This window comes from Podarcis erhardii (assembly GCF_964252035.2).
Source record: "Podarcis erhardii genome assembly, chromosome: 1".
NCBI lineage: Eukaryota > Metazoa > Chordata > Lepidosauria > Squamata > Lacertidae > Podarcis > Podarcis erhardii.
The window spans coordinates 88,986,316-88,998,958 of NC_138497.1; the positions used below are offsets into that span (position 1 = coordinate 88,986,316).

Below are 12,643 nucleotides of genomic sequence, written 5' to 3' on the forward strand. Positions count from 1 at the left end.
GTGAAACATTACACATTTGGTTTCATGGGCATGTCAGCTTTTCCAACATGCCTTATGAATGAGTTTTACAAAAACCTGACACCTCCTGTGATTGTTTCTGGGGATGCTGCCACTGGATTGCCCATCACTTTTTTTTGTTCCATGTTATTTTACCGAGCTGGACATCAGCAGAGGGTAGGGTTGCCACCTTTGGTCGAGCAAAATAAAGGACAGGTTGGGCAAAATAGGGGACAGCTTGGCGGCGGCGGGGGGGGGGGACAGGACTGGGCAGCTAAAAATGACTTTACCTGGTGCAAAAATGACTTCAAAGCAACCCATTACATTGGCATACATTGTACAACAAATGAGCACAACACAACCAAATGTATTGTGATACCTTAAAGACCAACAGTTTTATTGCAGCATAAGCTTTTGTGGAAAACAGATGCAGCTGACAAAGTAGACTTCAGTGCTCAACAGTGCATGCTGCAGTGTCAATTAGGTGCACTTGAATGAAAAAAACAAAAACAAAACTACGATCCACAAAACAACTTATTTATTAAATATGCTTATAGTCTGATTTTATTCCATAATAGAACTCTGTGTACATGGGATTTCTCAGTGGTCTTCCATCCAGGCATTGACCAGCCCCAAAGAACTGCTCAGCGTCAGAAGACTTCCGGGTTGGTGCCTCCGGTAATGGCGGAATTCCTCTGATCGGGAGGAATTTGCCCCGTGGGAATTGGGTCTGGCCGCCACAGCAAAGGCGGAGACCCGCAAAAAATCACAGGTGGGAGAAGCCTGTGAGCATGGGATTCAGCGGGCACCTTTTGCGCCTCCCTTACTCACGGGGAAACCCGGTTTCGGGGGTCCGGAGTGACGTGAGGTGAGCGGCGCGGTGCTTTGAATCAACTGCTTCTTCCACGGAGCGAAGCCGCATAGCTGTTGCCGGAGAGTGCTGACTTTTTCCTGTGGACAATTTGACTTTAAAGTAACTACCCGTGAGTAGAGCTGAGGCGGGAGAACTGGATTTTTAAAAGTTTAATTTGGTATCGTAACGGGGAGGTTTAATACAGGAAGTCTGCCTTCCCCTTTTGTAAATAGACTGAAGCAATGAGGCTGCAAGCTGAAGTCTTGGAAAGCCTATTGTAAAAGATTGAATCTCCATCTGCAAAGAATATTAAATCCCCTCCTTGGAGGCAGGAGAAGAGGGGGGGAAGTTGTGGACTAAATAGGCCTGCAGGAGAGAGTGAAGTGTGTTAAAATACCGCCACTCGGACCCTGGAAACGGGCTGCTAGCAGGACTGACGTCTTTTGGAATATACACTGACAGCGCTTAGAACGTTTATTGACAGTTAGCTACAAGAGAAATACATTGTTTCTACTGTCTCCGGTTGCTTTTAAAAAGGAGTAAAAGTAACTGAAAATTGATACTAACTTCGGATTTTTTGAACTGTGCTTAAAAGAGGACACTATTGATTAATATAAATAGAAATTTTCCCCTAGTGGAAGCTTTTGAAACTGGTTGTTTTACAAGAGCTGGACTAGGGGAATTTCCAGCTGCAAGATAAAAAACTGTGAGACTCTGGGATATAAGGATTTGTTAGAAAAGAAAACCCCAAGATGGTTGTCACCAATGGAAGCGAAGGCACAGAAAAAACTCAATATGGAGGCCAAATGGCCGAAATATTGGGAAATTTTGGAACAAGATGGAGATAGATTAAAATTGCAGAGCTTTGAAAAATTGAAAAATAAAGTGCGAGATTGGCTTCATTATTACCAAATAATGGAGGCATATAATTCGGACAAAAAAGTTGGCTTCCAGGTAGAAAAATCAAAATTGGAAACAGAATTGTTTGATCCAAAAACTAAGCATTTGTCAAGAATGTATAACTTGTTGCTGAGATGGAACACTCAGGATGAAATGGTGAAATCAGTTATGATTAAATGGGCACAAGATGTTGGACATAACATAATGATGGCTGACTGGGAACAGTTATGGACCACAAGTATGAAATTTACGGCATGTAATGCCCTAAGAGAAAACTTAATGAAAATGATTTACAGGTGGTACATGACACCAGTCAAGCTTGCAAAAATTTACCATTTGCCCGATAATAAATGTTGGAAATGTAATGAGATTGAAGGTACATTCTTTCACCTTTGGTGGACATGCCCAAGGATTAAGACATTCTGGGAGATGATTTATAACGAAATGAAAAAGGTGTTCAAATATACCTTCCTGAAGAAACCAGAGGCCTTTCTCCTGGGCATGGTCGGCCAATTGGTGCCAAAGAAGGATAGAACATTTTTTATGTATGCAACAACAGCAGCAAGAATACTCATCGCAAAATATTGGAAGACACAAGATTTACCCACCCGGGAAGAATGGCACATGAAGTTGATGGACTACATGGAATTGGCGGAAATGACTGGCAGAATCCGAGACCAGGGAGAAGAGTCGGTGGAAGAAGACTGGAAAAAGTTTAAAGACTATTTACGGAAATACTGTAAAATTAATGAATGTTAGGAAAATGTTGGAATGAAGTTATATGGCTTTAGTAGAAATGTTATAAGGAATTAAGGATAAATAGATTAATAGAGTATTAAAGGGAAAATAAGGTTAGAATGTGTTAAGATAATTATAGGATTAAAAATAGAGAAGATGGAAAGGAATTGCTGGAAAAATTAATAGAAGTGGAATACAAAAAGGGAGGTGCGAGGAGGTCGTGGAAATAAGTGAATGAAAGATAAGATATTGAAATTATTTGATGTATTTTAAACTGTATTTGTTTTGTTAGTTTAATGTTAGTGTTTTGTTAGTGTAATGTAGTTTTTTTGGTGTTTTTTGTATTGTATTGTATTGTATGGTTTTTATTTTTTGTAGTGTTTAAATTGTTGGAAAAGGTAATAAATATTATTTTTAAAAAAAGAACTGCTCAGCTTCCAGTTTTGGGACTTCCCAGATGCATCTGACTAGCCACCATGGTTACAAACTGCACCGCTAGAGATGCTAGTTTAGGTCTGTTCCAGCATGGTTCTTTTTCAATCCTTAACCTGCCCACATGCCACTGAGACGTCACACGCGTGCTCTGCATTGACATAATTTGTGCAAGGTAGGTCAGATTTCATCATCCAGAGCCAACAAGGTTGTGGGAACCACTTACATTCATATCACAAACAGCTATCCTTGAAATCTGATTTGTGTGTGCACACAACTCAAGCTATTTGCTGCATCTGTTGTCTCCCAACCAACCTCTTGAGCACTTTGTGTACATTTGCAGCATTCTTTGCTACCAGAAACGGACATGGGGTTTATCATGTGTGCATGGCAAGGGAGCAGACATGACACAACGAGGCTAAGAAGCTCCAGTCAGAACAATTTCAGAAGGTCAGACAGAAAGCGCAAAGCCACATTCAGGGTTAGTGCTTTATTGTGTTGTAGCTCTTGCTGTAAAATAACCTCAAAATTAGCTCCAGCTGCTGGTATATTTCATCCCTTTGGTCTGTTTCGGATCTGGGAGAAAGGAAGGAAATAGCCACTTTTAAACACTGTTCCCTCTCTTCTCTCTCTCCACCCCCCCCCCCACACCCTGCCTGTGTTCTCTTTACTGTGGGGATATCATGAAACCAAGGCCACAGTCTTCCCACTGGCCCACTGTAATTTTTAATGCTTCCTGCAGGGTTATCCATAAAAAAGCAACATGGAAACATGATGCTTGAAATAAGAGACATTACTGACATCAAGGTTATGGGAAGGAGCAATCAGGTGATGCCTTCGTGCCACCATGTCATGACATCATAATGGGCAGGTACTGAGGAATCTAGAAGTCTACAAGGCTCTGAATATCCTGCAGACTTCGTTACCTAACAACACAGGGCTAGGAAGACTGCTTTTCCAGACTTTCATTTTAGTATTTAAAGAAAAAGAAAGTTTCTAGCCACATAACTGGTGAGAAATGTGGGATGGACCTGTTTCATGGGGTAGTTATAAACAGAACTGTGTAGCATTGTCTTCCACAGAAGCAGAGTATGTTGCAGCTACAGAAGCATGAAGAGAGGTTGCCTTGCTCACCAACCCAAATAGTTTTATATTAACATGAATCAGATTCGTGTGTGTATTCTTTAAGAGGGATTCAAAGGGATTTTTAACCAGGAAGGCATCTTTAGTAGTAGAATTCAGACGAGTCAGCAACAAGCTGATCGCTGCATAAACTTACAAAGGGGATTGTTTAACTCTGCTAAAGTAAACCTTCCCACAAGAAAACTGTGGAAAAGATGCAGGTAGTAAGTTAATGAGATTTATAGTTTCCCCTCTGTCGAAGGCTTAGGGTATGAAACTGCAGCTTTTTAAAATGTTCCCTGAATTATAGATAAGAGCTATAAATATTACAGGTGTGCATAGGCCTCCAGATGGGCATTGCATGGATGCACTATGCTCTTAATTTCTTGAATCTGTGATGGAGATTCTGAGCTGCTCTGAGTGCAGCTCTTCCTCCATGGGAAAGAGAGGTACCACTGTTGATTTGCATAGAGGAAGGGGTGCACTTGCAGAAAAATTCCCATGGAAAAAAATGGGGCGTAGTAAATGTCAGACATATCTAAGAAGGACTCTGCTACTCATAGTAAACACAACATCCCCTCACAGAATCCACAGCAGACTGAACTAGGTCCTGCAAATATGAAGTAGCCAGCACCAGAGAGACACTTTCTTTGCCATGCATAGCATCCCTGTATTGGTTCATGGAAGGGACTGTGAAAAGCACCCTCTTTGTCTAGACAAGGAATAATGGTAGGGAGCAGCCTTTTGTTAAAGTATGATGCATTCAAGGTACCTAAGGTGACAGCAAACATTTTGAATAGTGCCTAGAAGACAAAATATACTGTCTGAAACAAAAATAAGAAGCCCCTCTCCATCGTTGTCATCTCATCCTCCTCCCTCTCTGGCACAGTTTTCCTGTCTCTGTTAGGAGCCTTTTGACTAGTAAACATGAAGGATCAAGCTGGATGAAATTAGCAAAGCCACCAGTGACTTGTAAGTCTTTGTTTCTTCTTGGCCAGTTCTTCTTTTAGTTTGCCTGAATATTTGAGTTTGCCTGAATATTTGAGTTTGCCTGAATTCATTCCAGCTGCAGAATATGGAGGCAAGGCCTGCTCACAAAGTTATTATATGAGCACAATGGGGACAGAAAGGCTGAGCAAATCCACAGGCTGTGAGAAGAGGCAGAGACAATATTTTAGATCTTAGATTGGTTCTTTCAAGGGAGCCTGTGGTGTGGTGCTCTTGTAATGTTTTCCTTTTAAAATCCATATTTTATTTCATTCCTACGCTTGCAATAAACCAGCAAAAAGCTGGACAGACAATACAACCAAGAGAACTTGGGGATGCATTCATATAACTGGACAAAGAAGGAAGAAAAGAAAACCAGGGAGGGGAAGAAGGAAGACGAGGGAGAGGCCTGAGCAATGTATGATGGATGCAAATCCATCAGGGCTTTTTGACCCATATGAGGGATGATGGGATTTCAGTAGATGTACACAGTTATATGAGACTGCCATAGACAATGGTTCAGAAACTTCAGCTGATGCAGAATACAGATTCCCAGGTGTGAATGGGGGCCAGAATGGCCACATCTGCACTATCTATTTGAAGCTGCAGCAAACCATTTTAAACCATCATGGCTTTTCCCACGGAATTCTGGAAACTGTAGTTTGTAAAGGGTGCTGAGTATTGTTAAGTGACCTCTATTTCCACTCAGAGAGCTATAATTCTCAGAGTGGCTTAACAATCCCTAGGGAACCCTGGGAATTGTCATCCTATCTCTAACCCCTTCTTCTTCTCCCTCCTGCAGCTCTTGTGCAGCCTTAAAATCTGTTGTTAACTGCTGAGTGGCCTTCTAGAGCAAATTGATGGAGGTCACGGGTGGAGAAGAAGAGAGGGAAATCTTAATGCATGAGTGAAACTACTCTCATGCAGTGTTGAATGCAACTTTCTATTTAACTTTCTCAGTGTTGGGGTGTGAGTGTGTGCCTAATACACTAACAGTGAGTGTTTGCCTAATACAATAACAGCTGGGTCTCATTTATCTTTGCATATACTAATGAAATCAATCCACTGGTCGATGTTGTTCTTGTTATCCTCCACTAAATTGCTATGCATTTATTCATTTACAAACTGGTTTACACTGAATTCAGTGGGGCTTACTTCCAAGGAAGTGAGCATAAGATTGCAGTCATGTGGGGCACATTTACTCACAAGTAACTTCCACTGTGTTTAATGGGGATTACCCTAGTAAGAGCGTTTATGCTTGTGACCTTAGTTCCCCTTTCGTAGCCTCTCTGCCAAAATGGCAATAATCATGACTCATTAGTGAGATGTATCCTTAATTGTCACATTTAGCCTGATTCTTGTCCAGTTTACTCTTGAGATGTGAGCCTTATCAAGAAGAAAACATATTTTATCCATAAGTCTTTTATATGGGACATCTAGTCGTGGGACCAGTGGATCGTTGAAGGTTTTATACCATTTGGCTGCGAAGTCCTCCAGCCCAGGTGCTTTACCAGCTTTGTTGTTTTTAATTGTGTTTTCTATTTCCTCCACTTGCAGAGGCCTCTGAAGCATCTGTGCTTGCTCCTCTAATAGCCGTGGGAGCTGAACTTTATTCAGGAAAGCATAAATTGCTTCTTGTGTTGATTCTCTCTCAGGAGTGTATAATTTTGAATAAAAGGGTCTAAGTACATTATTAAGCTCAGTTATTTTGGTGTGCTATTTATTCTCAGTGATCCTCAGTAGAGAAGTATATGCTGAGCATCAAGCTTACCTCCATTTGTGAGCTAACAGGTCGGCCATGCATTTGTTTAATGCAAAGGAACCTGGCCTTTATCTGTACAAATTTTATTAATTCCATATTCTTGCTATTGCATTCTTCCGAAGTTCAAGGGAGGATGAAGCAGCACTGACTTTTACAGCTTTCAGCTTTCTGCTCCTCCAATTTGATTGCATTTTGAATTATACCTTTTCTTTTTGTAAGACTCATATGCAATTACTCTCCCTCTGATGCATCTTTTAAAGGGGCCCCATAGTATTATTTTGGAAGATCTGGAAGCCCTGGAACTTTAATCTCAAAGAACTGTTTGGTTTTATTTAGCAGTTTGATTTTAAGCACCTCATTATCTAGGAAAGAAACATTCAATTTCCAGGTTGCTTTAGATGGCGTTTACATGATAAACCCAGCATCATTTTGATTCACAATGATACAAATGCCAAAAGTTTTTTAAAATGGGTTCATTTCCTTTATTTCATTTGTACTCATTTACCATTCAGTTTTGGGCAGAGGGGCTTCACTTCTCCAGTGCCAGTGGAATTGATTTGGTAACCACCTCCAGCCTGCCATTGTTGCATTTTCCCACAATATCTTGGACATTACAACATTCCAGGGCATTCCAGGAATGAACATGGTGGCTGCTGAAAACAGCTCTGCCATCACAACCACCACATGCAGAAGCTAAAATAATAGGAAAGGAAAGGAAACTGGGGAGGGGGGAAGTAACAAAACTGAATGTAACAAAAACAAGTGTAATTTCAATGAATAATGAAAGAAATTGGGGGCCATGAACTCAGATGTCCATAACAACTCATGGGACAAACAGCAACTCATCACTGTTCTTAAAGAGTGGGCTGGAGATAAATGGATAAGTGATTTTAAGGAATTAATGAAGGAAAATAAAGGGTTTTTTTATAGCGAAAATGAATTTTATTGTGCACCTCTTGTAATACTAGCATGCTGCACACTAGGAAACAGTCTAAAAGGAATCAGTTGTGATGTAGTGAAAAGAGAAAGGAAAGTTCCTTTTCTGTGAGATTCAACATTTACCATAGATCCTCTAGACCAGCCTCTTGGAAATGTGACTGGATGCATCTTCTAATCTCAATTACCATAAAATTCCTGTCCATGGATGGGTCTATTAACTTATTCCAATTTCCACCATTTATAAAACTACCCAGTGTTAACTTGAACACTTTGGAGGAGGAACTCAACAATGCATTGGGCTGTGTAATGAGGATTTGTAAAAGCCTCAGACAAGGCATAGAATCTGGGGCAGAGGTATTTGTGGAGGACTTAGCATCTATTTCCCTACCTAGTGTGAATGGGGCTGTTTTCTTGCTTTCACTGCTGGTACCTGAATTCTGATGCTCCGGGAAAAAGATGTGTTGTTGTTTCTTCCCTTCTGAAAGCATTCGTGGATGGGCATCATACAAAAACAGTGTGCACCCAGAAAAATCTGTCAAGTATGCCATGCGATGGCTTCAGAGGGATTGTGTTGCTCTGTGAGCAGTCCTACCTGCCTCTTCCCAAAAAAGTTATATTGTGGTAACCGAGGGCATACTGCCTTCATGCAGGAGCAGGTCCACAGCCCATAAAGCCACAAGCTCTGGGCGTGTGTGCCTTTGTGCACAGGCATCTCCATAAATTTCGGTGCATTAAAACCTTCCATATGCTGGGGGTTGGGCTGTTTAATAAATTATTTTGTACTTGGCTGCAGGCTGAGCAAGAAGAACTGCTTGAGGAATCTTCTGTGCTGTGTTCAAAACCGCACCCTGATTGAGAGGCAAGTGCCAGGGTAGCTGGGAGAAAACACTCCCGATGAGAACAAGTGTTCGGGGTGTGGATGTTTTCCAGGCTTGCATCCGGCTGACCCATTTTAGGGCTGCTTGCAGCTTTGCGTTCGTATCGTTGAAGGCGATGTGCGCAATTTGAGGAACACAATGAAATCAAATAAAACAGCAGCCCTTGGAGGACTTTAAGCAAGCCCGGCTCTTTTCCTCCTGGCACAAACCAAAAGGAAAGATCGCAACTTGCAAGGACCTTGTCAGTGTAAAGAATGCTAGTTTGCGGGCCATGGGAAGATATTAATTTTCCAGTTCCTGGCATATACAAGGCTAATGCAGAGAGAGAGAAGGATTAAGATGACCAAAAATAAAATGATCATAATGCCCAACACACACCCTAAAACAGAGCCTTGCTATTTAAGCATAGCTTGAACCTCAACTAAGAAGCATTATATTCTGGCTTGCTTGGTGTGTTTTTTTTTGGGGGGGGGTTTAAAGGTACCTTTAAAACATATATTGTATAAGAGTTTATAAGGTGCAGACTGGCATGGAAAGTAATGGGCTCTATGTCCTTAGAGGTCTTTAAGAAGTTGTCTCCCTAGCAGGGATGTTGCACCAGTGGATTTCCTGAACCAGCAATGGGTTATACTCGATAACATTTGAGATCCCTTCTGGCTTCTTGTCTTATCATACTTTTCATTGGATTTGGGATACATATTCGAGATTGGGGGGTGGGGTGTATTTGAAAGTCCAAACCCTATTAAGCTGGGCCTGTCTCAAAATGGGGCTCTTGTCCCATTGCCCCTGCTAGATCTCCTTTACTAGGAAACAAACGACAAAAACTTACTTTCGGAAACAGTGGGGTTGTCAGTGACAGAGGATTCCCATGAACTCAGGAAACAGTGCACAGGGCCTGTAGGGGCTCACCTCAGTGGCAAACAACATGTAAAATACTAGGTCCCATTTATAAAGTGGTGGTTTTAATGGGTTAGGACCAGGTTACCTGGAAGACCACCTTCTCCCATATATACTTACCAAATATTAAGATCTTCTTCAGAGGCCCTGCTCCAACTGCCCCTGCTGAACAAAGTGATGCAGCCAACCACCAGTGCCTTTTTGGTGATGGCACCTCAGTTATGGAAAAGTCTTCCCAGGAAGGTACACTTGGCACCATCCTTTCTGTTCACCCGGGCCTTTTAAATAACTGCAGTGAGTTTTGTTTTGTTGTCCTTATGCTGATTTATATTTTATGGCCTCATGCACTTTTTTCATGCTTATTGTCATCCACCCAGATAACTACGTGTTATAGAGGCACAGATGTATCAAAAACAAATAATGAAGAATATTGTGGGGCTTGCTCTATCTTTCCTGGCAGAAAATGATGCCCCATGCATCATGTGCCAATGAGGGTGAGGTCCCACGGGGCTCTCCACTGTTCAGAAATGTAACATGGAGCCTCATTTCTTCCTAGGAATGATGAGACTTGTAGTCAACCCCGATGAATCCTGGAAGAAATAGACACCATCGTTGACATTTGCAGCCAATGAGAAGATCCACATGGCCTCTCTGGTTTTGGTTAGAGGACTGAACAGTTTCCACCCATTCCCTTTCTTTTGAGATAATGCTTTCCTTTCTTTTTTAGCTTGGGGAAGGGGTCAGTGTCATAAGAAAGGAGATGCAAGGACTACAGTGGGCATTTTCATTCTTCCCATTGAAGCTTTTCAAGCGATGAACTGGAAGTTCACTGAAAATCAGTTTCAGTGCAATCAGTAGGAATGAGCTGAATTCCAACTTTTCACAGGAACAAGACAGAGACTTTAAAAGACTCAAATTGTGTTTATACACATGATTTATCAAGAGGAAAAGAGAAAGTTTATTGACTGTAGTCAAGAGAGCACAATCTCCCCAGCATCACTGTGATTGTCTTAACATCTTCAAAAACTAAAAGAAAGACAAAAACAACCAGCCTCATTTAGATAATATCCATAAACTACTGGCACGAGAAGGGTTCCTAATCTCAAAGCCTCCAACTACAACATAATGGTTGAAAACCGGAGATAAACTAGAATTTAGCGCTCAGAGATACATATGAACACAAAAGGTGAAGCCTCTGTTCAGTTTATGTTTTTTAGAGCAGAAACAATAAAAGAATAAAAAGGGTTTATACTTTGCTGCATCAGCATTCACAGCAACATTCCAAACCCTTCTGGAACCCTCCAGCAAATTCTGGGATCCACATTCTCCCAGATTGTGGGAGTTACATTACTAAATTCACATCCATTTTTCTTCTAGCACAACCTCCAGCTCCTTCTCAGCAGTGTTACCAGCTTGCCAATCATCTCTTTGTTTTTAAATTGTGCCTTTGACCTTTTTTCTTTTTTGCTCTGCATAACATTCCACATTAACCTTGGGCAAATGGCATGTTTTGCTTTCTTGACAAATTAATGTCTAAATAATTTGGAATTCTAAAGTTCTACTTCTTCTTATCTCTCTCTTCAAATCAGAAAGCCTTTCCTCTTTAGAAATATTCAAAATGAAAAACAGAAATCAAGAAAGTAGATCTAGAACCTGGAATCTAGTGATCTGTTGCCTGTTGCTCCATGTGGTGAGGTACCACAGGTATCTGCCTGGCCAGTGGAAGGTTCCTAAGCTCTAAGGAAAATGTTTCCTTATTAACATCTTATTTGTTTGGTTATCCATTCATTAAAATCACATTCTGTTTCCTTATTCAATTTTGTTTCCCACTGCTTTCCAAGGGAAACCCAAGTGCTCTTCTGTTGCTTTTAACATCTGTGTTTTCCATCTAACCAGCACCATAGATTGAGGTCAAAGAATTAGACCTCCCAAATTTATGACAGATGGGGGAAAGTCCCCATTTTATAGGCCAGATATTAATAGGATGCCCAACTGCTGAAGAAGATAAAGAACTGAGAAATTGAAACCTAAAGTCCGAGATTGGTTACATTACTACCAGATTAATGAAACTTTTAAGCAGGACAGAAAACTAGGATTTCAGAAGGAGAGGTCAAAGTTAGAAACAGAATTGCTAGAACCCAATACTAAGAATTTGTCTAGAATGTATAATCTGCTGCTAAAATGGAACACACAAGATGAAACGGTTAAATCAGCCATGATTAAGTGGGCACAAGATATTGGTCATGATATTATGTTTGCTGACTGGGAGCAGTTATGGACCACAGGTATTAAATTTACGGCATGTAGTGCCTTGAAAGAGAACATAATGAAAATGATCTATAGGTGGTACATGACCCCAGTCAAGCTTGCAAAGATATATCATTTGCCCAATAACAATTGCTGGAAGTGTAATGAATGTGAAGGAACCTTTTATCACCTTTGGTGGACCTGCCCAAAGATTAAGGCCTACTGGGAAATGATCTATAATGAAATTAAGAAAATCCTTAAGTGGACATTTGTAAAGAAACCGGAGGCTTTTCTCCTGGGCATGGTCGGCCAATTGGTACCAAAGAAAGATAGGACCTTTTTTATGTACGCAACAACAGCAGCAAGAATCCTTCTGGCGAAGTATTGGAAGACTAAAGAATTACCTACTCTGGAAGAATGGCAGACCAAGGTGACTGAATTTATGGGACTGGCAGAGATGACCGGCAGAATCCGTGACCAGAGGAAAGAGACAGTGGAGGAGGACTGGAAAAAATTTAAAATCTATCTTAAAAATTGTTGTAAAATTTCGGAATGTTAAGATGTCAGGGGATTGGACACAAAGAATTACAGCTATAAATCGAAATTTATAAAGCAGAAACTCTTTTTAAAGAGAATTAAATATAAAAATGGGATGAAGAATTGCTAAAAATTTTGAAATTTGGATGCAGTGAAGGGGAGGTTTGGGGAAGTCGCATTATGTTTGTTTGTTTTTTGTTTATGTTGTAAAATCAATAAAAAATATTATAAAAAAAAAAAAAAAGAAGATAAAGAACTCATTCACCTCACTTTTAAAGGGAACCCAGGTGCCACTCCCCCACAACTTCTGAGAAGTCCTATACTCCCAATAATGAGCCCATGGTAGCATTGTGT

The 12,643-nt window shown here is 40.8% G+C and overlaps 2 long non-coding RNA genes across 2 annotated transcripts; both read left to right on the plus strand.

Annotated features, from left to right (window-relative positions):
• The first annotated feature begins 3,570 nt into the window (after positions 1-3,570).
• Positions 3,571-11,317, plus strand: LOC309336438. Its single transcript, XR_014153995.1, has 2 exons — positions 3,571-3,931; positions 10,062-11,317. It is a non-coding gene; the product is annotated as an uncharacterized lncRNA (long non-coding RNA).
• LOC309336432 lies at positions 4,664-6,731 on the plus strand. The gene is made up of 2 exons (XR_014153994.1): positions 4,664-5,447; positions 6,587-6,731. It is a non-coding gene; the product is annotated as an uncharacterized lncRNA (long non-coding RNA).
• Positions 11,318-12,643: the final 1,326 nt, after the last annotated feature.